The 14,912-nt window shown below is 43.2% G+C and overlaps 12 non-coding genes across 12 annotated transcripts; all 12 read right to left on the reverse strand.

Annotated features, from left to right (window-relative positions):
• Nucleotides 1–866: 866 nt before the first annotated feature.
• On the reverse strand, nucleotides 867–985 carry LOC136741305 (5S ribosomal RNA). The gene has a single exon (XR_010814004.1). It is a non-coding gene; the product is annotated as a 5S ribosomal RNA (ribosomal RNA).
• Nucleotides 986–2,051: 1,066 nt separating this feature from the next.
• LOC136741308 (5S ribosomal RNA) lies at nucleotides 2,052–2,170 on the reverse strand. The gene has a single exon (XR_010814006.1). It is a non-coding gene; the product is annotated as a 5S ribosomal RNA (ribosomal RNA).
• A 1,055-nt stretch (nucleotides 2,171–3,225) lies between these two features.
• On the reverse strand, nucleotides 3,226–3,344 carry LOC136741309 (5S ribosomal RNA). Its single transcript, XR_010814007.1, has one exon. It is a non-coding gene; the product is annotated as a 5S ribosomal RNA (ribosomal RNA).
• Nucleotides 3,345–4,410: 1,066 nt separating this feature from the next.
• Nucleotides 4,411–4,529, reverse strand: LOC136741306 (5S ribosomal RNA). The gene has a single exon (XR_010814005.1). It is a non-coding gene; the product is annotated as a 5S ribosomal RNA (ribosomal RNA).
• A 1,055-nt stretch (nucleotides 4,530–5,584) lies between these two features.
• On the reverse strand, nucleotides 5,585–5,703 carry LOC136741673 (5S ribosomal RNA). The gene has a single exon (XR_010814356.1). It is a non-coding gene; the product is annotated as a 5S ribosomal RNA (ribosomal RNA).
• A 1,066-nt stretch (nucleotides 5,704–6,769) lies between these two features.
• LOC136741567 (5S ribosomal RNA) lies at nucleotides 6,770–6,888 on the reverse strand. Its single transcript, XR_010814253.1, has one exon. It is a non-coding gene; the product is annotated as a 5S ribosomal RNA (ribosomal RNA).
• Nucleotides 6,889–7,954: 1,066 nt separating this feature from the next.
• Nucleotides 7,955–8,073, reverse strand: LOC136741580 (5S ribosomal RNA). Its single transcript, XR_010814266.1, has one exon. It is a non-coding gene; the product is annotated as a 5S ribosomal RNA (ribosomal RNA).
• Nucleotides 8,074–9,139: 1,066 nt separating this feature from the next.
• On the reverse strand, nucleotides 9,140–9,258 carry LOC136741318 (5S ribosomal RNA). Its single transcript, XR_010814016.1, has one exon. It is a non-coding gene; the product is annotated as a 5S ribosomal RNA (ribosomal RNA).
• A 1,055-nt stretch (nucleotides 9,259–10,313) lies between these two features.
• Nucleotides 10,314–10,432, reverse strand: LOC136741633 (5S ribosomal RNA). The gene has a single exon (XR_010814317.1). It is a non-coding gene; the product is annotated as a 5S ribosomal RNA (ribosomal RNA).
• A 1,066-nt stretch (nucleotides 10,433–11,498) lies between these two features.
• LOC136741568 (5S ribosomal RNA) lies at nucleotides 11,499–11,617 on the reverse strand. Its single transcript, XR_010814254.1, has one exon. It is a non-coding gene; the product is annotated as a 5S ribosomal RNA (ribosomal RNA).
• Nucleotides 11,618–12,683: 1,066 nt separating this feature from the next.
• On the reverse strand, nucleotides 12,684–12,802 carry LOC136741581 (5S ribosomal RNA). The gene has a single exon (XR_010814267.1). It is a non-coding gene; the product is annotated as a 5S ribosomal RNA (ribosomal RNA).
• Nucleotides 12,803–13,852: 1,050 nt separating this feature from the next.
• Nucleotides 13,853–13,971, reverse strand: LOC136741484 (5S ribosomal RNA). Its single transcript, XR_010814175.1, has one exon. It is a non-coding gene; the product is annotated as a 5S ribosomal RNA (ribosomal RNA).
• Nucleotides 13,972–14,912: the final 941 nt, after the last annotated feature.

Raw genomic sequence — 14,912 nt, forward strand, 5'->3', positions numbered from 1 at the left:
TATTACAAAACGAACACATTGTCTTGATAAAACAGCTGTAATTGAGTGCCTGACACGCCAGTCAAGCGCAATCTTGAGAAGGTGTGCATTTCAGTAAGGATTTCAATTGACATGCAGTATGAAACTGAAAGGAGGTTGCATCACTATGATGCATAACATTGCATGTATTGTATTTTCAAGTGTGTGCATTCATCCTGTTGTCATTTTGTTTTGAAAGTAGAAGAATCATTTTTGCTGAGGTTGCTGAGACAAATGTAAACCAGTAAAACATATGAAGAGAAACAAACCTTGAATATAAGTTCAGTTGTTTAAACATTTGACAAACTATGGTGAGGGGGTAAGAAAACACACAAATCCAGCAGCTCCTGTATTTCAATACACCAGAACCCAATATTATTGGCGAGTCGGGTAGTCCATCATCACAGTTCGAGGGCAGGCATCATTTCAGTAATTTCATCCCGTTGCATTCACATCCGTGCCTTGAATGAGATTGAATGTGATCTTTGCTCTCAAGTATGTTCCCAAGTTTTACACTTTCGTGCTTTGCATGAATGGGAATGGAACCGTGTGTGTTGAATGAGGCTCCTTGTGAGCACTGAACTTTGTCCGGTGGAGTTCCTTTTTGTGTTGCTGTAATTGTGTCATTTCTCGATGAGAAAGATTAGGCAACATTTAGTCACTTCTAGCCATGATGCTCAATTTATTTATGAATGTACCCTAGTTACTAGGGACCGTTTACGTTGGAGAACAAGATCTATTGTATGCCTGTGTATTTGGGGAAGTCAAATCTGAAATAATGATGAAATTGCGTGTATCCAAAGTTAAAACTCGTGATTTGTCGCCCTCTGGTGTGTAAAAGATGCAAAAGCTTACAGCACCTGGTATTCCCAGGCGGTCTCCCATCCAAGTACTGACCAGGCCCGAGCCTGCTTAGCTTCCGAGATCGGACGAGATCGGGCGTATTCAGGCTAGTATGGCCGTAAGCCAGAAAGGCTGTCCCTGACGCTCTACTTAAAGGGAAGGCAATATCCGTTTCTGCCGTTCATACTTACAGTTGAACTGTCTCTCTACTCTAAAGCCCGGGACACAGCAGCGCGCCGCAGATAGTCCCTGCTAACACGCCACGTTGTGGCAACATTGTGGCAACGTTGTGCGTTAGCTGGGGTGCCACACCAGACCGGAACTATATATTACAAAACGAACACATTGTCTTGATAAAACAGCTGTAATTGAGTGCCTGACACGCCAGTCAAGCGCAATCTTGAGAAGGTGTGCATTTCAGTAAGGATTTCAATTGACATGCAGTATGAAACTGAAAGGAGGTTGCATCACTATGATGCATAACATTGCATGTATTGTATTTTCAAGTGTGTGCATTCATCCTGTTGTCATTTTGTTTTGAAAGCAGAAGAATCATTCAACAGGTTGCTGAGACAAATGTAAACCAGTAAAACATATGAAGAGAAACAAACCTTGAATATAAGTTCAGTTGTTTAAACATTTGACAAACTATGGTGAGGGGGTAAGAAAACACACAAATCCAGCAGCTCCTGTATTTCAATACACCAGAACCCAATATTATTGGCGAGTCGGGTAGTCCATCATCACAGTTCGAGGGCAGGCATCATTTCAGTAATTTCATCCCGTTGCATTCACATCCGTGCCTTGAATGAGATTGAATGTGATCTTTGCTCTCAAGTATGTTCCCAAGTTTTACACTTTCGTGCTTTGCATGAATGGGAATGGAACCGTGTGTGTTGAATGAGGCTCCTTGTGAGCACTGAACTTTGTCCGGTGGAGTTCCTTTTTGTGTTGCTGTAATTGTGTAATTTCTCGATGAGAAAGATTAGGCAACATTTAGTCACTTCTAGCCATGATGCTCAATTTATTTACGAATGTACCCTAGTTACTAGGGACCGTTTACGTTGGAGAACAAGATCTATTGTATGCCTGTGTATTTGGGGAAGTCAAATCTGAAATAATGATGAAATTGCGTGTATCCAAAGTTAAAACTCGTGATTTGTCGCCCTCTGGTGTGTAAAAGATGCAAAAGCTTACAGCACCTGGTATTCCCAGGCGGTCTCCCATCCAAGTACTGACCAGGCCCGAGCCTGCTTAGCTTCCGAGATCGGACGAGATCGGGCGTATTCAGGCTAGTATGGCCGTAAGCCAGGGAGGCTGTCCCTGACGCTCTACTTAAAGGGAAGGCAATATCCGTTTCTGCCGCTCATACTTGCAGTTGAACTGTCTCTCTACTCTAAAGTCCGGGACACACCAGCGCGCCGCAGACAGTCCCTGCTAACACGAAACGTTGTGGCAACGTTGTGCGTTAGCTGGGGTGCCACACCAGACCGGAACTATATATTACAAAACGAACACATTGTCTTGATAAAACAGCTGTAATTGAGTGCCTGACACGCCAGTCAAGCGCAATCTTGAGAAGGTGTGCATTTCAGTAAGGATTTCAATTGACATGCAGTATGAAACTGAAAGGAGGTTGCATCACTATGATGCATAACATTGCATGTATTGTATTTTCAAGTGTGTGCATTCATCCTGTTGTCATTTTGTTTTGAAAGCAGAAGAATCATTCAACAGGTTGCTGAGACAAATGTAAACCAGTAAAACATATGAAGAGAAACAAACCTTGAATATAAGTTCAGTTGTTTAAACATTTGACAAACTATGGTGAGGGGGTAAGAAAACACACAAATCCAGCAGCTCCTGTATTTCAATACACCAGAACCCAATATTATTGGCGAGTCGGGTAGTCCATCATCACAGTTCGAGGGCAGGCATCATTTCAGTAATTTCATCCCGTTGCATTCACATCCGTGCCTTGAATGAGATTGAATGTGATCTTTGCTCTCAAGTATGTTCCCAAGTTTTACACTTTCGTGCTTTGCATGAATGGGAATGGAACCGTGTGTGTTGAATGAGGCTCCTTGTGAGCACTGAACTTTGTCCGGTGGAGTTCCTTTTTGTGTTGCTGTAATTGTGTCATTTCTCGATGAGAAAGATTAGGCAACATTTAGTCACTTCTAGCCATGATGCTCAATTTATTTATGAATGTACCCTAGTTACTAGGGACCGTTTACGTTGGAGAACAAGATCTATTGTATGCCTGTGTATTTGGGGAAGTCAAATCTGAAATAATGATGAAATTGCGTGTATCCAAAGTTAAAACTCGTGATTTGTCGCCCTCTGGTGTGTAAAAGATGCAAAAGCTTACAGCACCTGGTATTCCCAGGCGGTCTCCCATCCAAGTACTGACCAGGCCCGAGCCTGCTTAGCTTCCGAGATCGGACGAGATCGGGCGTATTCAGGCTAGTATGGCCGTAAGCCAGAAAGGCTGTCCCTGACGCTCTACTTAAAGGGAAGGCAATATCCGTTTCTGCCGTTCATACTTACAGTTGAACTGTCTCTCTACTCTAAAGCCCGGGACACAGCAGCGCGCCGCAGATAGTCCCTGCTAACACGCCACGTTGTGGCAACATTGTGGCAACGTTGTGCGTTAGCTGGGGTGCCACACCAGACCGGAACTATATATTACAAAACGAACACATTGTCTTGATAAAACAGCTGTAATTGAGTGCCTGACACGCCAGTCAAGCGCAATCTTGAGAAGGTGTGCATTTCAGTAAGGATTTCAATTGACATGCAGTATGAAACTGAAAGGAGGTTGCATCACTATGATGCATAACATTGCATGTATTGTATTTTCAAGTGTGTGCATTCATCCTGTTGTCATTTTGTTTTGAAAGCAGAAGAATCATTCAACAGGTTGCTGAGACAAATGTAAACCAGTAAAACATATGAAGAGAAACAAACCTTGAATATAAGTTCAGTTGTTTAAACATTTGACAAACTATGGTGAGGGGGTAAGAAAACACACAAATCCAGCAGCTCCTGTATTTCAATACACCAGAACCCAATATTATTGGCGAGTCGGGTAGTCCATCATCACAGTTCGAGGGCAGGCATCATTTCAGTAATTTCATCCCGTTGCATTCACATCCGTGCCTTGAATGAGATTGAATGTGATCTTTGCTCTCAAGTATTGTCCCAAGTTTTACACTTTCGTGCTTTGCATGAATGGGAATGGAACCGTGTGTGTTGAATGAGGCTCCTTGTGAGCACTGAACTTTGTCCGGTGGAGTTCCTTTTTGTGTTGCTGTAATTGTGTCATTTCTCGATGAGAAAGATTAGGCAACATTTAGTCACTTCTAGCCATGATGCTCAATTTATTTACGAATGTACACTAGTTACTAGGGACCGTTTACGTTGGAGAACAAGATCTATTGTATGCCTGTGTATTTGGGGAAGTCAAATCTGAAATAATGATGAAATTGCGTGTATCCAAAGTTAAAACTCGTGATTTGTCGCCCTCTGGTGTGTAAAAGATGCAAAAGCTTACAGCACCTGGTATTCCCAGGCGGTCTCCCATCCAAGTACTGACCAGGCCCGAGCCTGCTTAGCTTCCGAGATCGGATGAGATCGGGCGTATTCAGGCTAGTATGGCCGTAAGCCAGAGAGGCTGTCCCTGACGCTCTACTTAAAGGGAAGGCAATATCCGTTTCTGCCGCTCATACTTGCAATTGAACTGTCTCTCTACTCTAAAGTCCGGGACACACCAGCGCGCCGCAGACAGTCCCTGCTAACACGAAACGTTGTGGCAACGTTGTGCGTTAGCTGGGGTGCCACACCAGACCGGAACTATATATTACAAAACGAACACATTGTCTTGATAAAACAGCTGTAATTGAGTGCCTGACACGCCAGTCAAGCGCAATCTTGAGAAGGTGTGCATTTCAGTAAGGATTTCAATTGACATGCAGTATGAAACTGAAAGGAGGTTGCATCACTATGATGCATAACATTGCATGTATTGTATTTTCAAGTGTGTGCATTCATCCTGTTGTCATTTTGTTTTGAAAGCAGAAGAATCATTCAACAGGTTGCTGAGACAAATGTAAACCAGTAAAACATATGAAGAGAAACAAACCTTGAATATAAGTTCAGTTGTTTAAACATTTGACAAACTATGGTGAGGGGGTAAGAAAACACACAAATCCAGCAGCTCCTGTACTTCAATACACCAGAACCCAATATTATTGGCGAGTCGGGTAGTCCATCATCACAGTTCGAGGGCAGGCATAATTTCAGTAATTTCATCCCGTTGCATTCACATCCGTGCCTTGAATGAGATTGAATGTGATCTTTGCTCTCAAGTATGTTCCCAAGTTTTACACTTTCGTGCTTTGCATGAATGGGAATGGAACCGTATGTGTTGAATGAAGCTCCTTGTGAGCACTGAACTTTGTCCGGTGGAGTTCCTTTTTGTGTTGCTGTAATTGTGTCATTTCTCGATGAGAAAGATTAGGCAACATTTAGTCACTTCTAGCCATGATGCTCAATTTATTTACGAATGTACCCTAGTTACTAGGGACCGTTTACGTTGGAGAACAAGATCTATTGTATGCCTGTGTATTTGGGGAAGTCAAATCTGAAATAATGATGAAATTGCGTGTATCCAAAGTTAAAACTCGTGATTTGTCGCCCTCTGGTGTGTAAAAGATGCAAAAGCTTACAGCACCTGGTATTTCCAGGCAGTCTCCCATCCAAGTACTGACCAGGCCCAAGCCTGCTTAGCTTCCAAGATCGGACGAGATCGGGCGTATTCAGGCTAGTATGGCCGTAAGCCAGGGAGGCTGTCCCTGACGCTCTACTTAAAGGGAAGGCAATATCCGTTTCTGCCGTTCATACTTACAGTTGAACTGTCTCTCTACTCTAAAGCCCGGGACACACCAGCGCGCCGCAGACAGTCCCTGCTAACACGCCACGTTGTGGCAACATTGTGGCAACGTTGTGCGTTAGCTGGGGTGCCACACCAGACCGGAACTATATATTACAAAACGAACACATTGTCTTGATAAAACAGCTGTAATTGAGTGCCTGACACGCCAGTCAAGCGCAATCTTGAGAAGGTGTGCATTTCAGTAAGGATTTAAATTGACATGCAGTATGAAACTGAAAGGAGGTTGCATCACTATGATGCATAACATTGCATGTATTGTATTTTCAAGTGTGTGCATTCATCCTGTTGTCATTTTGTTTTGAAAGCAGAAGAATCATTCAACAGGTTGCTGAGACAAATGTAAACCAGTAAAACATATGAAGAGAAACAAACCTTGAATATAAGTTCAGTTGTTTAAACATTTGACAAACTATGGTGAGGGGGTAAGAAAACACACAAATCCAGCAGCTCCTGTATTTCAATACACCAGAACCCAATATTATTGGCGAGTCGGGTAGTCCATCATCACAGTTCGAGGGCAGGCATCATTTCAGTAATTTCATCTTGTTGCATTCACATCCGTGCCTTGAATGAGATTGAATGTGATCTTTGCTCTCAAGTATGTTCCCAAGTTTTACACTTTCATGCTTTGCATGAATGGGAATGGAACCGTGTGTGTTGAATGAGGCTCCTTGTGAGCACTGAACTTTGTCCGGTGGAGTTCCTTTTTGTGTTGCTGTAATTCTGTCATTTCTCGATGAGAAAGATTAGGCAACATTTAGTCACTTCTAGCCATGATGCTCAATTTATTTATGAATGTACCCTAGTTACTAGGGACCGTTTACATTGGAGAACAAGATCTATTGTATGCCTGTGTATTTGGGGAAGTCAAATCTGAAATAATGATGAAATTGCGTGTATCCAAAGTTAAAACTCGTGATATGTCGCCCTCTGGTGTGTAAAAGATGCAAAAGCTTACAGCACCTGGTATTCCCAGGCGGTCTCCCATCCAAGTACTGACCAGGCCCGAGCCTGCTTAGCTTCCGAGATCGGACGAGATCGGGCGTATTCAGGCTAGTATGGCCGTGAGCTAGGAATGCTGTCCCTGACGCTCTACTTAAAGGGAAGGCAATATCCGTTTCTGCCGTTCATACTTACAGTTGAACTGTCTCTCTACTCTAAAGCCCGGGACACACCAGCGCGCCGCAGACAGTCCCTGCTAACACGCCACGTTGTGGCAACATTGTGGCAACGTTGTGCGTTAGCTGGGGTGCCACACCAGACCGGAACTATATATTACAAAACGAACACATTGTCTTGATAAAACAGCTGTAATTGAGTGCCTGACACGCCAGTCAAGCGCAATCTTGAGAAGGTGTGCATTTCAGTAAGGATTTCAATTGACATGCAGTATGAAACTGAAAGGAGGTTGCATCACTATGATGCATAACATTGCATGTATTGTTTTTACAAGTGTGTGCATTCATCCTGTTGTCATTTTGTTTTGAAAGCAGAAGAATCATTCAACAGGTTGCTGAGACAAATGTAAACCAGTAAAACATATGAAGAGAAACAAACCTTGAATATAAGTTCAGTTGTTTAAACATTTGACAAACTATGGTGAGGGGGTAAGAAAACACACAAATCCAGCAGCTCCTGTATTTCAATACACCAGAACCCAATATTATTGGCGAGTCGGGTAGTCCATCATCACAGTTCGAGGGCAGGCATCATTTCAGTAATTTCATCCCGTTGCATTCACATCCGTGCCTTGAATGAGATTGAATGTGATCTTTGCTCTCAAGTATGTTCCCAAGTTTTACACTTTCGTGCTTTGCATGAATGGGAATGGAACCGTGTGTGTTGAATGAGGCTCCTTGTGAGCACTGAACTTTGTCCGGTGGAGTTCCTTTTTGTGTTGCTGTAATTGTGTCATTTCTCGATGAGAAAGATTAGGCAACATTTAGTCACTTCTAGCCATGATGCTCAATTTATTTACGAATGTACCCTAGTTACTAGGGACCGTTTACATTGGAGAACAAGATCTATTGTATGCCTGTGTATTTGGGGAAGTCAAATCTGAAATAATGATGAAATTGCGTGTATCCAAAGTTAAAACTCGTGATTTGTCGCCCTCTGGTGTGTAAAAGATGCAAAAGCTTACAGCACCTGGTATTCCCAGGCGGTCTCCCATCCAAGTACTGACCAGGCCCGAGCCTGCTTAGTTTCCGAGATCGGACGAGATCGGGCGTATTCAGGCTAGTATGGCCGTAAGCCAGGGAGGCTGTCCCTGACGCTCTACTTAAAGGGATGGCAATATCCGTTTCTGCCGTTCATACTTACAGTTGAACTGTCTCTCTACTCTAAAGCCCGGGACACAGCAGCGCGCCGCAGATAGTCCCTGCTAACACGCCACGTTGTGGCAACATTGTGGCAACGTTGTGCGTTAGCTGGGGTGCCACACCAGACCGGAACTATATATTACAAAACGAACACATTGTCTTGATAAAACAGCTGTAATTGAGTGCCTGACACGCCAGTCAAGCGCAATCTTGAGAAGGTGTGCATTTCAGTAAGGATTTCAATTGACATGCAGTATGAAACTGAAAGGAGGTTGCATCACTATGATGCATAACATTGCATGTATTGTATTTTCAAGTGTGTGCATTCATCCTGTTGTCATTTTGTTTTGAAAGCAGAAGAATCATTCAACAGGTTGCTGAGACAAATGTAAACCAGTAAAACATATGAAGAGAAACAAACCTTGAATATAAGTTCAGTTGTTTAAACATTTGACAAACTATGGTGAGGGGGTAAGAAAACACACAAATCCAGCAGCTCCTGTATTTCAATACACCAGAACCCAATATTATTGGCGAGTCGGGTAGTCCATCATCACAGTTCGAGGGCAGGCATCATTTCAGTAATTTCATCCCGTTGCATTCACATCCGTGCCTTGAATGAGATTGAATGTGATCTTTGCTCTCAAGTATTGTCCCAAGTTTTACACTTTCGTGCTTTGCATGAATGGGAATGGAACCGTGTGTGTTGAATGAGGCTCCTTGTGAGCACTGAACTTTGTCCGGTGGAGTTCCTTTTTGTGTTGCTGTAATTGTGTCATTTCTCGATGAGAAAGATTAGGCAACATTTAGTCACTTCTAGCCATGATGCTCAATTTATTTACGAATGTACACTAGTTACTAGGGACCGTTTACGTTGGAGAACAAGATCTATTGTATGCCTGTGTATTTGGGGAAGTCAAATCTGAAATAATGATGAAATTGCGTGTATCCAAAGTTAAAACTCGTGATTTGTCGCCCTCTGGTGTGTAAAAGATGCAAAAGCTTACAGCACCTGGTATTCCCAGGCGGTCTCCCATCCAAGTACTGACCAGGCCCGAGCCTGCTTAGCTTCCGAGATCGGATGAGATCGGGCGTATTCAGGCTAGTATGGCCGTAAGCCAGAGAGGCTGTCCCTGACGCTCTACTTAAAGGGAAGGCAATATCCGTTTCTGCCGCTCATACTTGCAATTGAACTGTCTCTCTACTCTAAAGTCCGGGACACACCAGCGCGCCGCAGACAGTCCCTGCTAACACGAAACGTTGTGGCAACGTTGTGCGTTAGCTGGGGTGCCACACCAGACCGGAACTATATATTACAAAACGAACACATTGTCTTGATAAAACAGCTGTAATTGAGTGCCTGACACGCCAGTCAAGCGCAATCTTGAGAAGGTGTGCATTTCAGTAAGGATTTCAATTGACATGCAGTATGAAACTGAAAGGAGGTTGCATCACTATGATGCATAACATTGCATGTATTGTATTTTCAAGTGTGTGCATTCATCCTGTTGTCATTTTGTTTTGAAAGCAGAAGAATCATTCAACAGGTTGCTGAGACAAATGTAAACCAGTAAAACATATGAAGAGAAACAAACCTTGAATATAAGTTCAGTTGTTTAAACATTTGACAAACTATGGTGAGGGGGTAAGAAAACACACAAATCCAGCAGCTCCTGTACTTCAATACACCAGAACCCAATATTATTGGCGAGTCGGGTAGTCCATCATCACAGTTCGAGGGCAGGCATAATTTCAGTAATTTCATCCCGTTGCATTCACATCCGTGCCTTGAATGAGATTGAATGTGATCTTTGCTCTCAAGTATGTTCCCAAGTTTTACACTTTCGTGCTTTGCATGAATGGGAATGGAACCGTATGTGTTGAATGAAGCTCCTTGTGAGCACTGAACTTTGTCCGGTGGAGTTCCTTTTTGTGTTGCTGTAATTGTGTCATTTCTCGATGAGAAAGATTAGGCAACATTTAGTCACTTCTAGCCATGATGCTCAATTTATTTACGAATGTACCCTAGTTACTAGGGACCGTTTACGTTGGAGAACAAGATCTATTGTATGCCTGTGTATTTGGGGAAGTCAAATCTGAAATAATGATGAAATTGCGTGTATCCAAAGTTAAAACTCGTGATTTGTCGCCCTCTGGTGTGTAAAAGATGCAAAAGCTTACAGCACCTGGTATTTCCAGGCAGTCTCCCATCCAAGTACTGACCAGGCCCAAGCCTGCTTAGCTTCCGAGATCGGACGAGATCGGGCGTATTCAGGCTAGTATGGCCGTAAGCCAGGGAGGCTGTCCCTGACGCTCTACTTAAAGGGAAGGCAATATCCGTTTCTGCCGTTCATACTTACAGTTGAACTGTCTCTCTACTCTAAAGCCCGGGACACACCAGCGCGCCGCAGACAGTCCCTGCTAACACGCCACGTTGTGGCAACATTGTGGCAACGTTGTGCGTTAGCTGGGGTGCCACACCAGACCGGAACTATATATTACAAAACGAACACATTGTCTTGATAAAACAGCTGTAATTGAGTGCCTGACACGCCAGTCAAGCGCAATCTTGAGAAGGTGTGCATTTCAGTAAGGATTTAAATTGACATGCAGTATGAAACTGAAAGGAGGTTGCATCACTATGATGCATAACATTGCATGTATTGTATTTTCAAGTGTGTGCATTCATCCTGTTGTCATTTTGTTTTGAAAGCAGAAGAATCATTCAACAGGTTGCTGAGACAAATGTAAACCAGTAAAACATATGAAGAGAAACAAACCTTGAATATAAGTTCAGTTGTTTAAACATTTGACAAACTATGGTGAGGGGGTAAGAAAACACACAAATCCAGCAGCTCCTGTATTTCAATACACCAGAACCCAATATTATTGGCGAGTCGGGTAGTCCATCATCACAGTTCGAGGGCAGGCATCATTTCAGTAATTTCATCTTGTTGCATTCACATCCGTGCCTTGAATGAGATTGAATGTGATCTTTGCTCTCAAGTATGTTCCCAAGTTTTACACTTTCATGCTTTGCATGAATGGGAATGGAACCGTGTGTGTTGAATGAGGCTCCTTGTGAGCACTGAACTTTGTCCGGTGGAGTTCCTTTTTGTGTTGCTGTAATTCTGTCATTTCTCGATGAGAAAGATTAGGCAACATTTAGTCACTTCTAGCCATGATGCTCAATTTATTTATGAATGTACCCTAGTTACTAGGGACCGTTTACATTGGAGAACAAGATCTATTGTATGCCTGTGTATTTGGGGAAGTCAAATCTGAAATAATGATGAAATTGCGTGTATCCAAAGTTAAAACTCGTGATATGTCGCCCTCTGGTGTGTAAAAGATGCAAAAGCTTACAGCACCTGGTATTCCCAGGCGGTCTCCCATCCAAGTACTGACCAGGCCCGAGCCTGCTTAGCTTCCGAGATCGGACGAGATCGGGCGTATTCAGGCTAGTATGGCCGTGAGCTAGGAATGCTGTCCCTGACGCTCTACTTAAAGGGAAGGCAATATCCGTTTCTGCCGTTCATACTTACAGTTGAACTGTCTCTCTACTCTAAAGCCCGGGACACACCAGCGCGCCGCAGACAGTCCCTGCTAACACGCCACGTTGTGGCAACATTGTGGCAACGTTGTGCGTTAGCTGGGGTGCCACACCAGACCGGAACTATATATTACAAAACGAACACATTGTCTTGATAAAACAGCTGTAATTGAGTGCCTGACACGCCAGTCAAGCGCAATCTTGAGAAGGTGTGCATTTCAGTAAGGATTTCAATTGACATGCAGTATGAAACTGAAAGGAGGTTGCATCACTATGATGCATAACATTGCATGTATTGTTTTTACAAGTGTGTGCATTCATCCTGTTGTCATTTTGTTTTGAAAGCAGAAGAATCATTCAACAGGTTGCTGAGACAAATGTAAACCAGTAAAACATATGAAGAGAAACAAACCTTGAATATAAGTTCAGTTGTTTAAACATTTGACAAACTATGGTGAGGGGGTAAGAAAACACACAAATCCAGCAGCTCCTGTATTTCAATACACCAGAACCCAATATTATTGGCGAGTCGGGTAGTCCATCATCACAGTTCGAGGGCAGGCATCATTTCAGTAATTTCATCCCGTTGCATTCACATCCGTGCCTTGAATGAGATTGAATGTGATCTTTGCTCTCAAGTATGTTCCCAAGTTTTACACTTTCGTGCTTTGCATGAATGGGAATGGAACCGTGTGTGTTGAATGAGGCTCCTTGTGAGCACTGAACTTTGTCCGGTGGAGTTCCTTTTTGTGTTGCTGTAATTGTGTCATTTCTCGATGAGAAAGATTAGGCAACATTTAGTCACTTCTAGCCATGATGCTCAATTTATTTACGAATGTACCCTAGTTACTAGGGACCGTTTACATTGGAGAACAAGATCTATTGTATGCCTGTGTATTTGGGGAAGTCAAATCTGAAATAATGATGAAATTGCGTGTATCCAAAGTTAAAACTCGTGATTTGTCGCCCTCTGGTGTGTAAAAGATGCAAAAGCTTACAGCACCTGGTATTCCCAGGCGGTCTCCCATCCAAGTACTGACCAGGCCCGAGCCTGCTTAGTTTCCGAGATCGGACGAGATCGGGCGTATTCAGGCTAGTATGGCCGTAAGCCAGGGAGGCTGTCCCTGACGCTCTACTTAAAGGGAAGGCAATATCCGTTTCTGCCGCTCATACTTACAGTTGAACTGTCTCTCTACTCTAAAGTCCGGGACACACCAGCACGCCGCAGACAGTCCCTGCTAACACGAAACGTTGTGGCAACGTTGTGCGTTAGCTGGGGTGCCACACCAGACCTATGTATTACAAAACGAACACATTGTCTTGATAAAACAGCTGTAATTGAGTGCCTGACACGCCATTCAAGCGCAATCTTGAGAAGGTGTGCATTTCAGTAAGGATTTCAATTGACATGCAGTATGAAACTGAAAGGAGGTTGCATCACTATGATGCATAACATTGCATGTATTGTATTTTCAAGTGTGTGCATTCATCCTGTTGTCATTTTGTTTTGAAAGCAGAAGAATCATTCAACAGGTTGCTGAGACAAATGTAAACCAGTAAAACATATGAAGAGAAACAAACCTTGAATATAAGTTCAGTTGTTTAAACATTTGACAAACTATGGTGAGGGGGTAAGAAAACACACAAATCCAGCAGCTCCTGTATTTCAATACACCAGAACCCAATATTATTGGCGAGTCGGGTAGTCCATCATCACAGTTCGAGGGCAGGCATCATTTCAGTAATTTCATCCCGTTGCATTCACATCCGTGCCTTGAATGAGATTGAATGTGATCTTTGCTCTCAAGTATGTTCCCAAGTTTTACACTTTAGTGCTTTGCATGAATGGGAATGGAACCGTGTGTGTTGAATGAGGCTCCTTGTGAGCACTGAACTTTGTCCGGTGGAGTTCCTTTTTGTGTTGCTGTAATTGTGTCATTTCTCGATGAGAAAGATTAGGCAACATTTAGTCACTTCTAGCCATGATGCTCAATTTATTTACGAATGTACCCTAGTTACTAGGGACCGTTTACGTTGGAGAACAAGATCTATTGTATGCCTGTGTATTTGGGGAAGTCAAATCTGAAATAATGATGAAATTGCGTGTATCCAAAGTTAAAACTCGTGATTTGTCGCCCTCTGGTGTGTAAAAGATGCAAAAGCTTACAGCACCTGGTATTCCCAGGCGGTCTCCCATCCAAGTACTGACCAGGCCCGAGCCTGCTTGGCTTCCGAGATCGGACGAGATCGGGCGTATTCAGGCTAGTATGGCCGTAAGCCAGGGAGGCTGTCCCTGACGCTCTACTTAAAGGGAAGGCAATATCCGTTTCTGCCGTTCATACTTACAGTTGAACTGTCTCTCTACTCTAAAGCCCGGGACACACCAGCGCGCCGCAGACAGTCCCTGCTAACACGCCACGTTGTGGCAACATTGTGGCAACGTTGTGCGTTAGCTGGGGTGCCACACCAGACCGGAACTATATTTTACAAAACGAACACATTGTCTTGATAAAACAGCTGTAATTGAGTGCCTGACACGCCAGTCAAGCGCAATCTTGAGAAGGTGTGCATTTCAGTAAGGATTTCAATTGACATGCAGTATGAAACTGAAAGGAGGTTGCATCACTATGATGCATAACATTGCATGTATTGTATTTTCAAGTGTGTGCATTCATCCTGTTGTCATTTTGTTTTGAAAGTAGAAGAATCATTTTTGCTGAGGTTGCTGAGACAAATGTAAACCAGTAAAACATATGAAGAGAAACAAACCTTGAATATAAGTTCAGTTGTTTAAACATTTGACAAACTATGGTGAGGGGGTAAGAAAACACACAAATCCAGCAGCTCCTGTATTTCAATACACCAGAACCCAATATTATTGGCGAGTCGGGTAGTCCATCATCACAGTTCGAGGGCAGGCATCATTTCAGTAATTTCATCCCGTTGCATTCACATCCGTGCCTTGAATGAGATTGAATGTGATCTTTGCTCTCAAGTATGTTCCCAAGTTTTACACTTTCGTGCTTTGCATGAATGGGAATGGAACCGTGTGTGTTGAATGAGGCTCCTTGTGAGCACTGAACTTTGTCCGGTGGAGTTCCTTTTTGTGTTGCTGTAATTGTGTCATTTCTCGATGAGAAAGATTAGGCAACATTTAGTCACTTCTAGCCATGATGCTCAATTTATTTATGAATGTACCCTAGTTACTAGGGACCGTTTA

Source organism: Amia ocellicauda, unplaced genomic scaffold, assembly GCF_036373705.1.
Source record: "Amia ocellicauda isolate fAmiCal2 unplaced genomic scaffold, fAmiCal2.hap1 HAP1_SCAFFOLD_68, whole genome shotgun sequence".
Taxonomy (NCBI): domain Eukaryota; kingdom Metazoa; phylum Chordata; class Actinopteri; order Amiiformes; family Amiidae; genus Amia; species Amia ocellicauda.